General features: G+C 36.2%; 1 non-coding gene and 1 pseudogene across 1 annotated transcript; both read left to right on the top strand.

The window, feature by feature from the left end:
* The first annotated feature begins 9,756 nt into the window (after positions 1-9,756).
* Positions 9,757-11,729, top strand: LOC143623783 (ras-related protein Rab7-like; annotated as a pseudogene).
* Positions 11,730-12,221: 492 nt separating this feature from the next.
* On the top strand, positions 12,222-12,311 carry LOC143623818 (small nucleolar RNA snR60/Z15/Z230/Z193/J17). Its single transcript, XR_013151970.1, has one exon. It is a non-coding gene; the product is annotated as a small nucleolar RNA snR60/Z15/Z230/Z193/J17 (small nucleolar RNA).
* Positions 12,312-12,696: the final 385 nt, after the last annotated feature.

Genomic DNA, 12,696 nt, shown 5'->3' with positions numbered 1-12,696 from the left:
CCGAGAAATTTTCCCCAAAATGCCCAAAACCGCTATGCACCCTACCCACCAAACCAACCCCAACAACCCCGAGCTTGCTTTAATTGTGGCGATCCAAACCATTTCCGATACAATTGCCCACGTTTAACCTTTGCCAACCAAGCTCAAACCGTAACCATACCATACTACCAAACACAAGCTTACCAAGCTCAAACCTATCAACCCCAACCACCCCAACTCAATGCACCACTCATCCAACCCATCCAAGCAATCCAAGAACCACCTCCACCTCCACAACAAGCACCTCAAGTAAACCATGGTAATCAAGGGCGAGCGTTGATGATGAATGCAAATCAAGCTCAAGTGGCAAACGATGTTGTGAACGGTATGTTTTTGGTGAACTATCATTTGGCTTCTATTTTATTTGATACCGGCGCCAATAGAAGTTTTATTTCTTTAAAATTTGAGATGAAACTTGCGATGCCTCGAACTAAGCTTTCCCGACCGTTCTCTGTTGAAGTCGCCAATGGAAATTCTATTACTATCAACTCCGTCGTTCGCAATTGTACTCTCATCCTTGCTAATAATAAATTCTCCATCGATCTCATCCCGATGCAAATGGGAAGTTTCGATGTCATAGTAGGAAGGAATTGGTTATCTTTGCACTGTGCCGAAGTCGTTTGTTTCGATAAATTCATTCGCATTCCGATCGTCAACGGTAAAATTCTTAAGGTCTTCGGCAACGCAACGCCTCGAAGACTTAATATCATGTCGTGCTCCTAATCGCAAAAGTACTTACGCCAAAAGTACGTTCCATTTTTAGCTCTCTCGATGACTAAGGACAAAAAGGAAAGGAAAATCCAAGATATTTCCATTGTTCGTGATTTCCTCGATGTCTTTCCCGATGATGTCACCGGTCTTCCTCCCGTTCGTCCGATTGAATTCCAAATCGAACTTGTGCCCGGCGAGATGCCCGTGGCCAAGGCTCCTTATCGTTTAGCCCCGTCGGAAATGCAAGAACTATCAAACCAACTCGAAGAACTTTCCGATAAAGGTTTCATTCGTCCAAGCTCTTCTCCTTGGGGCGCTCACGTTCTCTTCGTGAAAAAGAAGGATGGTTCGTTTCGTATGTGCATCGATTACCGAGAATTTAACAAACTCACCATCAAAAATCGTTATCCTTTGCCACGTATCGACGAATTATTCGACCAACTTCAAGGCGCAACTTGTTTCTCTAAAATTGATCTTCTATCGGGTTATCATCAATTGCGTGTTCGCGAAGAAGACATTCCTAAAACCGCTTTCCGTACTCGATATGGACATTTCGAATTTTTGGTTACACCTTTCGGGTTAACAAATTCACCCGCGGTATTTATGGACCTCATGAACCGCGTTTGCAAACCATTCCTTGATAAATTCGTTATTTTCTTTGTTGATGACATCCTTATCTTCTCTAAATCCAAAGCCGAACATGAACATCATTTGCGTTCCATTCTCGAGCTCCTTAGAAACGAACAACTCTATGCCAAATTCTCCAAATGTGAATTTTGGCTCAAAGAAGTTCAATTTTTGGGACATATTGTAAACGACAAAGGTATTCATGTTAATCCTACTAAAATTGAGGCCGTTAAGGATTGGAAAACTCCAACGACTCCCATGGAAATTCGATCCTTCCTCGGTTTGTCCGGATATTATCGGCGTTTCATTCGAAACTTTTCTAAGATCTCTTTGCCTCTTACCTCTCTCACCCATAAAGGAACACCTTTTGATTGGGGTTCAAAGCAAAAGAAGCCTTTTGTACTCTCAAGGACATGCTTTGCAATGCTCCCGTTCTAACCCTTCCCGATGGAAACGACGATTTTGTTGTATTTTGCTATGCCTCTCATCAAGGTCTTGGTTGTGTTCTCATGCAACGAGGTCAAGTCATCGCATACGCATCAAGACAACTTAAGGTCAACGAGAAGAACTACACGACTCACGATCTCGAACTTGGTGCCGTCGTTTTCGCTCTCAAAAGATGGAGACATTACCTTTATGATACAAAATGTGTGGTTTTTACCGATCATAAAAGCCTTCAACATATTTTTGACCAAAAAGATCTCAACATGAGACAACGACGATGGGCCGAATTACTTAGTGATTACGATTGCGAGATTCGCTACCATCCCGGTAAAGCGAATGTTGTAGCCGACGCCCTAAGTCGAAAGGTTAATGTCAAATCCATCCTACTCTTAAGCGTCGTCGTTCAAACCGATCTTCAAATTCGTATCTTTCAAGCTCAACGTACCTCCGTCGAAGAAGGTAATATGTACGACGAAATGTCATGTGGAGCCGAACTTCAACTCGAAACCAAACCCGATGGTCTTTTGTAATTTCTCAATCGTTTGTGGGTTCCTAATCGCGATGACCTTCATACTTGTATACTCGACGAAGCTCACAATTCGCGATATTTCGTTCATCCCGGTGCGGATAAGATGTATTTTGATCTTCGTGCTACCTTTTGGTGGCTGGGTATGAAAAAGGACGCAGCGTTGTTTGTATCTAAATGTCTTACTTGCTCAAAAGTCAAAGCCGAACATCAAAGACCTTTTGGCCTACTCGAGCAACCACCGATTCCCGTTTGGAAATGGGAAGACATTGCTATGGACTTTATCACCAAATTACCCAACACCCAAAAGGGAAACAATAGTATTTTGGTGATCATCGATCGATTAACCAAATCCGCTCATTTCATTCCGATCCGCGAGAAGTATTCTGTCGAGCAGCTTGCTCAAATCTATGTTCGGGAAATCGTGTGTCGACACGGTTTGCCATTGTCTATCATCTCCGATCGCGATGCCCGTTTCACCTCTCATTTTTGGCGATCTCTTCAAGAAGCTTTGGGAACACGTCTCGATCTTAGCACCGCTTATCATTCTCAAACGGACAGTCAATCTGAACGTACAATCCAAACACTCGAGGATATGCTACGAGCGTGTGTTCTTGATTTCGGTGGGAATTGGGATTCTCATCTTCCGTTCATCGAGTTCTCCTATAACAATAGCTACCATTCTAGCATTGATGTGGCTCCTTTTCAAGCTCTTTACAGTCGTAAATATCGATCTCCAATTAGTTGGAACGAAATCGGTGAAGCTCAAATCACGTGACCCAAAATGGTCCAAAAAGCAACTGATGTCATTGAGCAAATCCGTAAAAATCTCCTAGCTGCTAGAAATCGTCAAAAGAGTTACGCCGACAAACGGCGAAAACCGATCGAATTTAATGTTGACGATCTTGTCCTTCGTAAAGTATCCCCTTGGAAGAAGGTAGTCCATTTTGGAAAGAAGGGTAAACTAGCTCCTCGTTTCGTTGGTCCTTTTAAAATTCTTGAACGTGTTGGGAAAGTAACGTATCGACTCGAACTACCGCAAGAACTTGTCGGTGTTCATTCGACATTTCATGTTTCGAATCTCAAAAAGTGCCTAGCCGAGGGTAATCTCCATATACCTCTCGACGAAGTACATGTAGATGAGTCGATGATTATGGTTGAACGACCCGCTGAAATCATGGATCGCAACGAGAAGAAAACCAAGCGTAGTCGAATTCGGTTAGTAAAAGTTCGATGGGAATCACGGCGTGGCGCGGAACTTACCTGAGAACGAGCAGACACAATGAGAGAAAAGTATCCACATTTGTTTGCATCATCGTCTTCGTCTTAATTTCGGGACGAATTTTTTAAAGTAGTAGATACTGTGACATTCGTCAATTTCGGGTCCGAATAGTATTCGTTTTGAAAACTTTTATTATGTAAACCGACCCGTTTTGTAAACCGACACATTGGAAATAATCAAAATAATGGATTTTATGTTAAAATATTGTTTTACACTTGTTGGGTCTTGGAAACACCCTTTTCGGTCCCTAAAATGGCCTTAAAACGCTTAAAAACAACTTCGGGGCCCAAAACTGCCAATTTTGAAAGTTCAGATTTTTCCTTTGTAACCTTAGCGCCGCGCTAAATTCCTGGGGCAGAGACCTTAGCGCCGCGCTAAAGGCAGTCTGGACCAGCTACACGTTTTTGCTTATTTTTAAGCAAACATGTGACCAAAACACCCCATTTTCATGCAAAACCTGTTATGCTTGATCATTTCAACTTACCCTATATATACACCACCCTTTCCATCCATAAATCTCTGCTACAACTCCAAATTCTCTCTCAAATTCAAAGATCTTAAGGTTATTTTCATTGTGTTCTTGAAGGTTTGACCTCTAAAAGTCAAACTGAGTTTTATCTTTAATTCTAACTTGTTCATCTAACATTACTAACTCTTGAATATGTTGGTACACCATATATATAATACACACCCCTTGTTTCCTTTATTTGTTATTTCACCGACTCTTGTTGGTTAAGTTTCGAATGTCATAAGGCAAGGCTTCATGGAGGACTTCGAGTTCTCGATATATATATACACACACATAACTTATTTATACATATTATTTATGCCTAACTTCTGCTCATTTTAGTTTGTTAGTCACATTTACAAGTCTTGGGTATGTGGAGACCATCTATGAACTCATTGTGAGATGGAAACCGAACCAAACCGAACTTATGTTAAAAAGACTTGTTGTTGACTTTGTAGTTGTAGAACTTAAATATTTTCATTTGTACATTATTATACAAGATCTATGATATATGGGTATGTGGAATCCATCTATGAACTTCTTGTGAGATGGAAACCGAACCGATCCGATTTTTACTCGCTTAAGACACACAAGTGTGTTTTTAGCTATCAAGACTTGTATATTTCTTTAAAAATAGTTTACAAATTGATTTTAATCATTTTCTTAAGTACTCGGAAATGTTGGATCCAACTTGGTCTCATAACATAGTTGGACCGACAAAACCGAACACTCGCTTAACGTACGTTGTTAGTTCTAAAACAATAGATCTACATACTTGGTTAAGTGTTATCCTATTTTAATGAGTTATCTCATAATAATTAATATTTTGGAAAGTTGACTTTGGGTTTGACCATTCGTCAAGACCCGAACCGACAACCCGAACATTCGTTAAAAACCCGTTTTAGTATCTTTGTCCCAATGGAACTTGCATTTTAGCATTTTTCCCACCTTGTTACTTTACATTGGTTAAGTAAATATTAAGGTTAGATACTTTAACCCGGTTTGAGCAAACTTACATTTTTAAAAGGGTTATTATTATAAATTCTTAAATAGTTACATTTTAAACCTTGAACTTTAATTGTTTACTTTTTGCAACAATTATTCTATTTAAAGATCTTCAAGACAACCTTTCTAAATCCAAGACTTTCTTTTATTTAGGCTTCATACGTTAAACTCGTCGTTCCGGCTAATCTCCAAATAATCAATCTTTCAAGTTTATTACTTGAATGTGAGTATCATACCCCGTTTTCTATCTTTTGTTTTGGGGGTGACATTTCATCTTATCTAAACTAAATGTTTCAAACTTGGGTCTTAAACCACAAACGTTGTTGTATACTTTACTTGAATAATTGCTCGATTTGGTGTTCTATGCTTATTTGTCTATGTGTTTATCGCTTTTGGATGGTGGAACTATAAATCCTAGACCATTTGGCGACCCCTCATGTCAAGGTGTCGTTAACGCAATGCAATTAACGGTAACTATAAAATCCTAAACTATTTGGCATCCCCTTATAGTTAGCGATAACTGTTTATCCAAGTTTATAGCTTTTATTTATTGTTTCATACACAAGTTTTATGGATCTTTCATACTATATATCTATATGTTCAAACTTATGAATTGCTCACCAACCTTTGTGTTAACAAACTTTATTTTATGAAATGTTACAGGTTTACATCTTGGTTGATTTTGGATGCTTGAAGAAAACGTCTCAAATACCATTAGGATATTAGCAAAAATGAACAATATTTGATTTGCTATATTTGTTATATTTTGTTGTGACTTGTTATGAATATTGTTATGTGACATTTTTGATGTTGTGAAATGAAATGAGTTTATAAAATATTGTCGCTTAAATAGTGTCATGTGCTTATGGGCAATCGTTACACCTCGGCATGTTCCGCCGCCTTTGGTCGGGGTGTGACATCAATAATAAAATTAAAAATAATTGAAAGAATGTTTACAAATCACAAGAAACATTTACTATTTCTTATGTTGCAATCACACAAATTCTCTTGAAAACAATATACCATCAAATGATTCAACCATTAGTACACCGCCAAGTTCACAAGCTTCTTTGCATCAGTAGATAGATGGACTGGTATTGGTGGATGAGCTTTTGTTGTCCCATAAATTCACATAAAATCAAACTTAATCAATAATTACATTTATAAAAAACCAATCTTCTTCAAAACTAAGACAACCCTAGATAATTAAACAACCGAGTTGCTATTGACAGAATATTGGGTCCCCGCCGCAACGCGCAGGCACTTCCACTAGTATAATTATTAAGAAGTTTGGTGACGTAATCATGTGATTGGTCGCCAAACTTTTTATTTGCGTTTAGTTTGTTTTACATTTTAAATTCGTGTTGGTTCGCTACCGGAATACACGAGGTTTTTTGTATCGTTGATACCGCCAAATGATTCCGGTCAAATTCGCGTCAGCTCACGGTTGAAACCCAAATTTTGTTTCCCCGTGAGTTATTTTTAGTCCATCGATTCTGGACGAATCGATATAAGCTTATAATAAACTTACATATGTACGTAACCAATATAAGCTTATGTTAACCAGAGTGGAAACATGTACACGTACATTGCTAGTTCAATAGAAAACGGGTATAATAAACGAACTAGCACGGATTTCCTATTGGGTCTTTATAGAACTGGTCAGATTGGCCGGTCCGTTCTGGGTTTCAAAACACCGTTTGAAATGGTCTTGGGTCAGAAGTTGGTTAATGATAAAACGGTTGTTTCGGTTTGGGTCAGAACATGTTAAGGTCTACAAGTTCGAGTCAGAACATTTCCGAGTCACAAGGGGTCCAGGTCGGAACTGGTCAAAACAGGTTTTGGGTTTTATTTGAAATCAAGACAATAGATGAAACTTTTTTGTTTTTTATGTTTCTTGCTTTTGTTTTTAATATTTTGAGTTGATTTTTTATTCATATGAGAGTTTTTTTAAGATCAAACAAGGTTCGGTCGGCCCTGTCGTTGGTTTGTTAACTGGGAACTAACGAGGTTAAATGAATAGCGGATAAACAAAACTTTTTTTTTTACTTTTTTGTTAAACTAATTTTTAATTTAAAACACACATTTCAAAATTTATTTCGTGTTTTAGAACCATACATCTACGTTTATTGTGGTTGTTTGCTTCAATCATGATGTTTATTGTGAGTTATTTTTAGTCCATCGATTCTGGACGAATCCGCGTCAGGACAAGGCCACAACGTGCCTATATTTTTGGTTTTCGTCATGGTCTTTTTATGTAAATATGTTAATTTGTTGTATTTTGAGTGTAGACAAATTAACTTATTGCATTCCGTGTCGGTTCAACACCACAACACATGGTTTTATATGTACAATTTAGTCTCGACAACATCGATTCCGACTGAATTCACGTTAGTTTGCAAACGCAACGCGTGGGGTTTTTTTACCTTTTTTTATCCCTCGCTTCCATAATAAACGAATTCGTATCAGTTCGCAAATGCAATGCACATGTTTTTTTTGTTTGCAACAATTTTTAAAATTTTTAAATATGTTCAATTGTTGTATATTTAAGAGTAGACGAATTTATGGTTTGCTTTATTTTTTGGGTCGTAACCAGATACCAATCGAAGTGTCATCAGTTCGTAACCGCAACACTTGCGGTGTTATTGTTATGTTAATTTGTTGTATTTTTGCGTTAACAAAGTTTTTTATGAGGGGTGGGGGGTAATTACTGGTTTCGTAACCGGGCATCGATCGAATTCACCTCGACACGCAGACGCAATGCACGATTAGATAATTTGTACAAGTACGACTATCAATAACATCAACCCGGCGCAACGCGCCGGAAATCTTTTAGTTTTGTATATATTAAAAGGGGATAAACCGGAAATAAGAACACAAGAAACAGAAAACTGAGATTTCATTTGTTTATTAGGGTGTGTTTGGGATTCCTTATTTTTCTCTCCTTTTGACTTATGAATGTTGAATAAGTCCTTTTTACGTTTATATAGTGTTTGGAAACCAATAAGTCATTTTAACTTTCTCCTTATCCATAAGGCTAAAAAATGGGTTCTTAATAAGTTGGGACATGGTAACTTATCTCCTTATAGGTTTAGAATATCCATTTCACCCTTCCATTCCACCCAAACACTTTTTAAAAACAACTTAGGAGCTATTTGGCAAATGCTGAACCATTAAGTGCTGAACCATTAAGAGGTCTGAATGATTAAGAGAATTTGAACCAGTAAGGGCTGAATCAGTAAAGTGTTGTTTGTTTGAACCTCTGAATGATAGTGCATAATGACTATTTTACCCCTCTAAACGATTTCGTGATGAATAAAATATATCTGTATAGTCATAACTCCTAATAATTTTATAGAATAACCAAAATTTTCATTATAACCAACCAAAATATATCTTAAAATAAACTTTTATTATAACCAACCAATGTTAACTAGTTTTATACCTATTTAATGAACGGGAACTTTAGTGTTATAATGATATATGTCACCTCCAATACCAAAACCACCTATAATCATAATAATAATTGATATATTTATATTAATAAGTATAATAGTAAGTTTAGTGATGATACTAGCAATAATAGAATAACTATATATTTATAGTTATAATAGTAATAGAAATGATAATGCCAATAATAAAATTAAAAATAATTGAAAGAATGTTTACAAATCACAAGAAACATTTACCATTTCTTATGTTGCAATCACACAAATTCTCTTGAAAACAATATACCATCAAATGATTCAACCATTAGTACATCACCAAGTTCACAAGCTTCTTTGCACAAGTAGATAGATGGACTTGTATAGTTGGATGAGCTTTTGTTGTCCCATAAATTCACATAAAATCAAACTTAATCAATAATTACATTTATAAAAAACCAATCTTCTTCAAAACTAAGACAACCCTAGATAATTAAACAAGAAACTAAACCCAAACCCTAGAGAATCAAATCGATTAAAACTGAATCAATTGAACTAAAACAATAAAAAAGTGGATTAAAAAGAAATAAGAAATAGATTAAATCTGAATCGATTATTGAATCAATTGAGGATGGTAGGAATCGACTGAATCAAAAATAGAAATTGAACCTGGATGGAATCGATGGAGCAATGATAGATGTCTTGTTCGGGGTCTTTGACGAGAGGCAGGTTCCGACGGAGGTGGTGGTTGACGGTGTAGAGGTGAAGAATGAGAGGGGAAATGGTGTGGAGGTGAAGGGTAAACTTGTTTGCTGAATGGTTTAGCGAGTTTTGAAAGCCGAATGATTCAGAGAGATTGGAAACCATTAAGAGGTTTGATTTTCACCAACCAAACACATCCATATCTGAGCGATTAAGACCTTTACCTCTGAATGACTTCATTCAGACCCAACCAAACACACCCTTACAAACTTATACAAAAATATCCTTTTTAATCATTTTACATCAATAAGTTAAATCAAATACTTTTTATATTAATAACTTATTGACTTATGTTAATCAAAACATTTATTTTAAAAATTCCTTATTTGAAATAAGGAATCCAAACACACCCTTAATATTATCTTCAAACCCTGAATTCATTCATTCATCTTCAATGAATCTTGGAAAGTGAGTTTGATCGGAATCCATGGCGTCCCGTCGTCGAATGCTGCTCAAGGTCATAATCCTCGGCGACAACGGGTATTAATTAATTTTCATTATTATTAATGAAAATTAATAATAATTAATGGCGACAACGGCGACAACGGGTATAAGTTACTTGAGTTGACAATAATTAATTAATGTTTTAAATTTCAAATAAAGTAATAAAAATGTATTGATGATTTTTGTCTCCCTTAAACTAAAAGTGGTAATCTAGATATGTGAATAGAAAGTTTAGTAATCACTACAAAGCTACCATTGGAGCTGATTTCTTAACCAAACAAGTCCTGTTCGCCTCTTCACATTGCAGGTCGAGTATCTTATGCTATCATCATCTCTAGGCCGGCCTGTAACCGAATGAACAAAGCAATCAAATGAATGGGCTTTTCTTGTTTGCGTTCGTGCGTTACGATAATGATGTCTGTTTTAGTTGTTCGTTCACAGTATAAACAGACCAACATAATCGAACATAGATGAAAGATGAACGTAAACATCTGATACCAATTAATAGTAAATGTGAAATACATTAAATGCATATGTTAATGGACATAAACAAATGAACTTAAAAAAGTATACCGACGAACACTATTGAAAATAAACGAACAAACATGAACGATTCACGGACATAAATGAACGAACGAGACATGTGCTCATGTTCATTCGTGTTGCTAGATGAACAAAAAAATTTCTTCATATCAGTTCGCTTATTAAATATACGAACATAAACAAACCTCCCGTCAAACGTTCAGTTTGTTTACAGGGTAAATCATCTCGTCTGTATATGAAACATGCTCATATGATAGTGCGTGATAATCTGATTCAAATGTTGAGTTAAGATTGCAACTTGATTGTCTTACTCTTATTTAACATATAGATATGGGATACAGCTGGACAGGAAAGGTTTTAAAGCCTTGGCGTGGCATTTTAGCGTGGTGCAGATCGTTGTGTTCTTGTGTATGATGTTAATGTCAACAAGTCATTTGATAACCTTAATAATTGGGGGGAAGAGTTTTTAATCCAGGTAAAAGTCCAGAACTGGTCTAATAGGACAGTAGCACACACTCTGCTCTCTGTTTATTATAATTTTAGTCAATATATATTTATTTTTTTGTCATGAATCAGGCTAGCCCTTCTGACCCTGAAAACTTCCCGTTTGTTGTATTGGGCAATAAGGTAGATGTTGATGGAGGCAATAGTCGAGTGGTAAGATGATCTTTGTTCTTTTAGAAGGGCCATTTATATCAAAACATGTAGGTTTTGTGCTAAGATTTGTGTTTTCTTTTAAATTCTAGGCATCAGAGAAGAAAGCGAGAGCATGGTGTGCTTCAAAACGGAATATTCCATACTTTGAAACTTATGCAAAGGAGGGGTTCAATGTTGATGCTGCTTTTGAGTGCATAGCCAAAAACGCGCTTAAACATGAACCTGAGGAAGAAATGTAAGCTCATATTCATATCGGTCATTTAACGCTTTCATTTCTTGAGTTGTGTGATAAGTAAATTATATAAAACTTCGATTGTGATTTATCAAAGTACTCAGTATTGAATATGTGATTGTGGGTCTCATTACTTAATAGAATGTAAATGTAAGAAAATGATGTAAATGATTAAACTAGAGGTGACAAAATAGGCAAGTTTAATAACGGGCCAAAATGGGTAGTAACTTAAGATCGTGTAACCCAAACACAACTCGTGTTGTTATCAAGTTGTAAACATGTTAAATGGGTCGTATACAGAGATCAACACAAACATACCCTTTATTAAACAACTCAGATATGACAATTCAAAACGTACAACCCTAATTTTTTAATTATTCAGTTTTTTTTGTTGTCAATGAAGCTACCTTCCTTCCGGACACGATTGATGTGGTAAGTGGGCAACAACAAAGATCATCTTCTGGGTGTGAGTGTTAAGTGTTTACTTATGTTATATGGGAGTCGAGACAAAAAGATGCGTATATACATTTGGAGGCGTTCAGATCAGTTGGTACAAGCACACAAGACATCTAACTTTGTCATTGGTATGTTCATTTGTTGTTTTGCTTTGCTAAAGTAGAGTTGGACTTGATTGATTGATTGTGGGTGTTAAAAACATGTGTGGTCATTGTTGAAGATTATTTTTTAATGTTGTAAAAGTTTATCTAGTTTCAACCAATGCAACAACAAATGAGCAGTTTGAAACTTAAGCTGTATTAGAGGGGTGTTAAATGTCTTTTGCAAAGATAAGTGTGGTGGCAGGAAACTCCTCCATTCCATCCACCCTACATTTGTGTTTTGCAAAGACCAAACACTGTGTACATAAACTCCCAATGAAACCGGCCCAATACAGGAAGTAAACCCTAGGAAGGACTCCTTCCTCTATAAGTAGAAACGCACTTTCATTTCACATTAACGAAAAATCTTTAATATTTTATTTTATAAGTTTTTCGAATTTAGTTTGAAGATTAGATTGAGGAGTTCAAATGATGATCAATTGTATAGTTCAAATGATTTTTATTGTGATTAGAAATTATTTAGTCTTTCGCTCCTATCTGATGAACTTCTCAGTTTTAATAGATTGTGTTATCATATGCTTTGCTGTGTTTTAGAGATTTTTTTTTTAAAATGGTGTGTATTAATTAAAAATATTAGGTTAACGGGAAAGTCAAAAAGAAAAAAAAAAGGTTTTGGTTAGAGGATAAGTTAATTGTATCCCTCATAGATGGATCAATTATTGCATATCTAGTTCGTTAATGTGAATAGCGTATTGGGATATATTCATTTAACTCTGTTAGTTCCCCGTTAACAAACCAATTGACCAAGCTAATCCCACTAACCAAATTAACTTAATTAACCAAACTTTGGATTTTACTTCAATTAACCTAACTTTGTATTTAACACCTTAATGTACTAGTGTACGTCTGTCGAAGTCATAACATCAAGACTTAG

The sequence above is a fragment of the Bidens hawaiensis genome, unplaced genomic scaffold (genome assembly GCF_021521415.1).
Source record: "Bidens hawaiensis isolate Kalapana, Puna unplaced genomic scaffold, B.hawaiensis_p1.1 tig00003540_1, whole genome shotgun sequence".
NCBI classification, from domain to species: Eukaryota; Viridiplantae; Streptophyta; class Magnoliopsida; order Asterales; family Asteraceae; genus Bidens; species Bidens hawaiensis.
The sequence above is the reverse complement of the archived record's forward strand: the minus strand, read 5'-3'. Positions and strand labels throughout refer to the sequence as shown.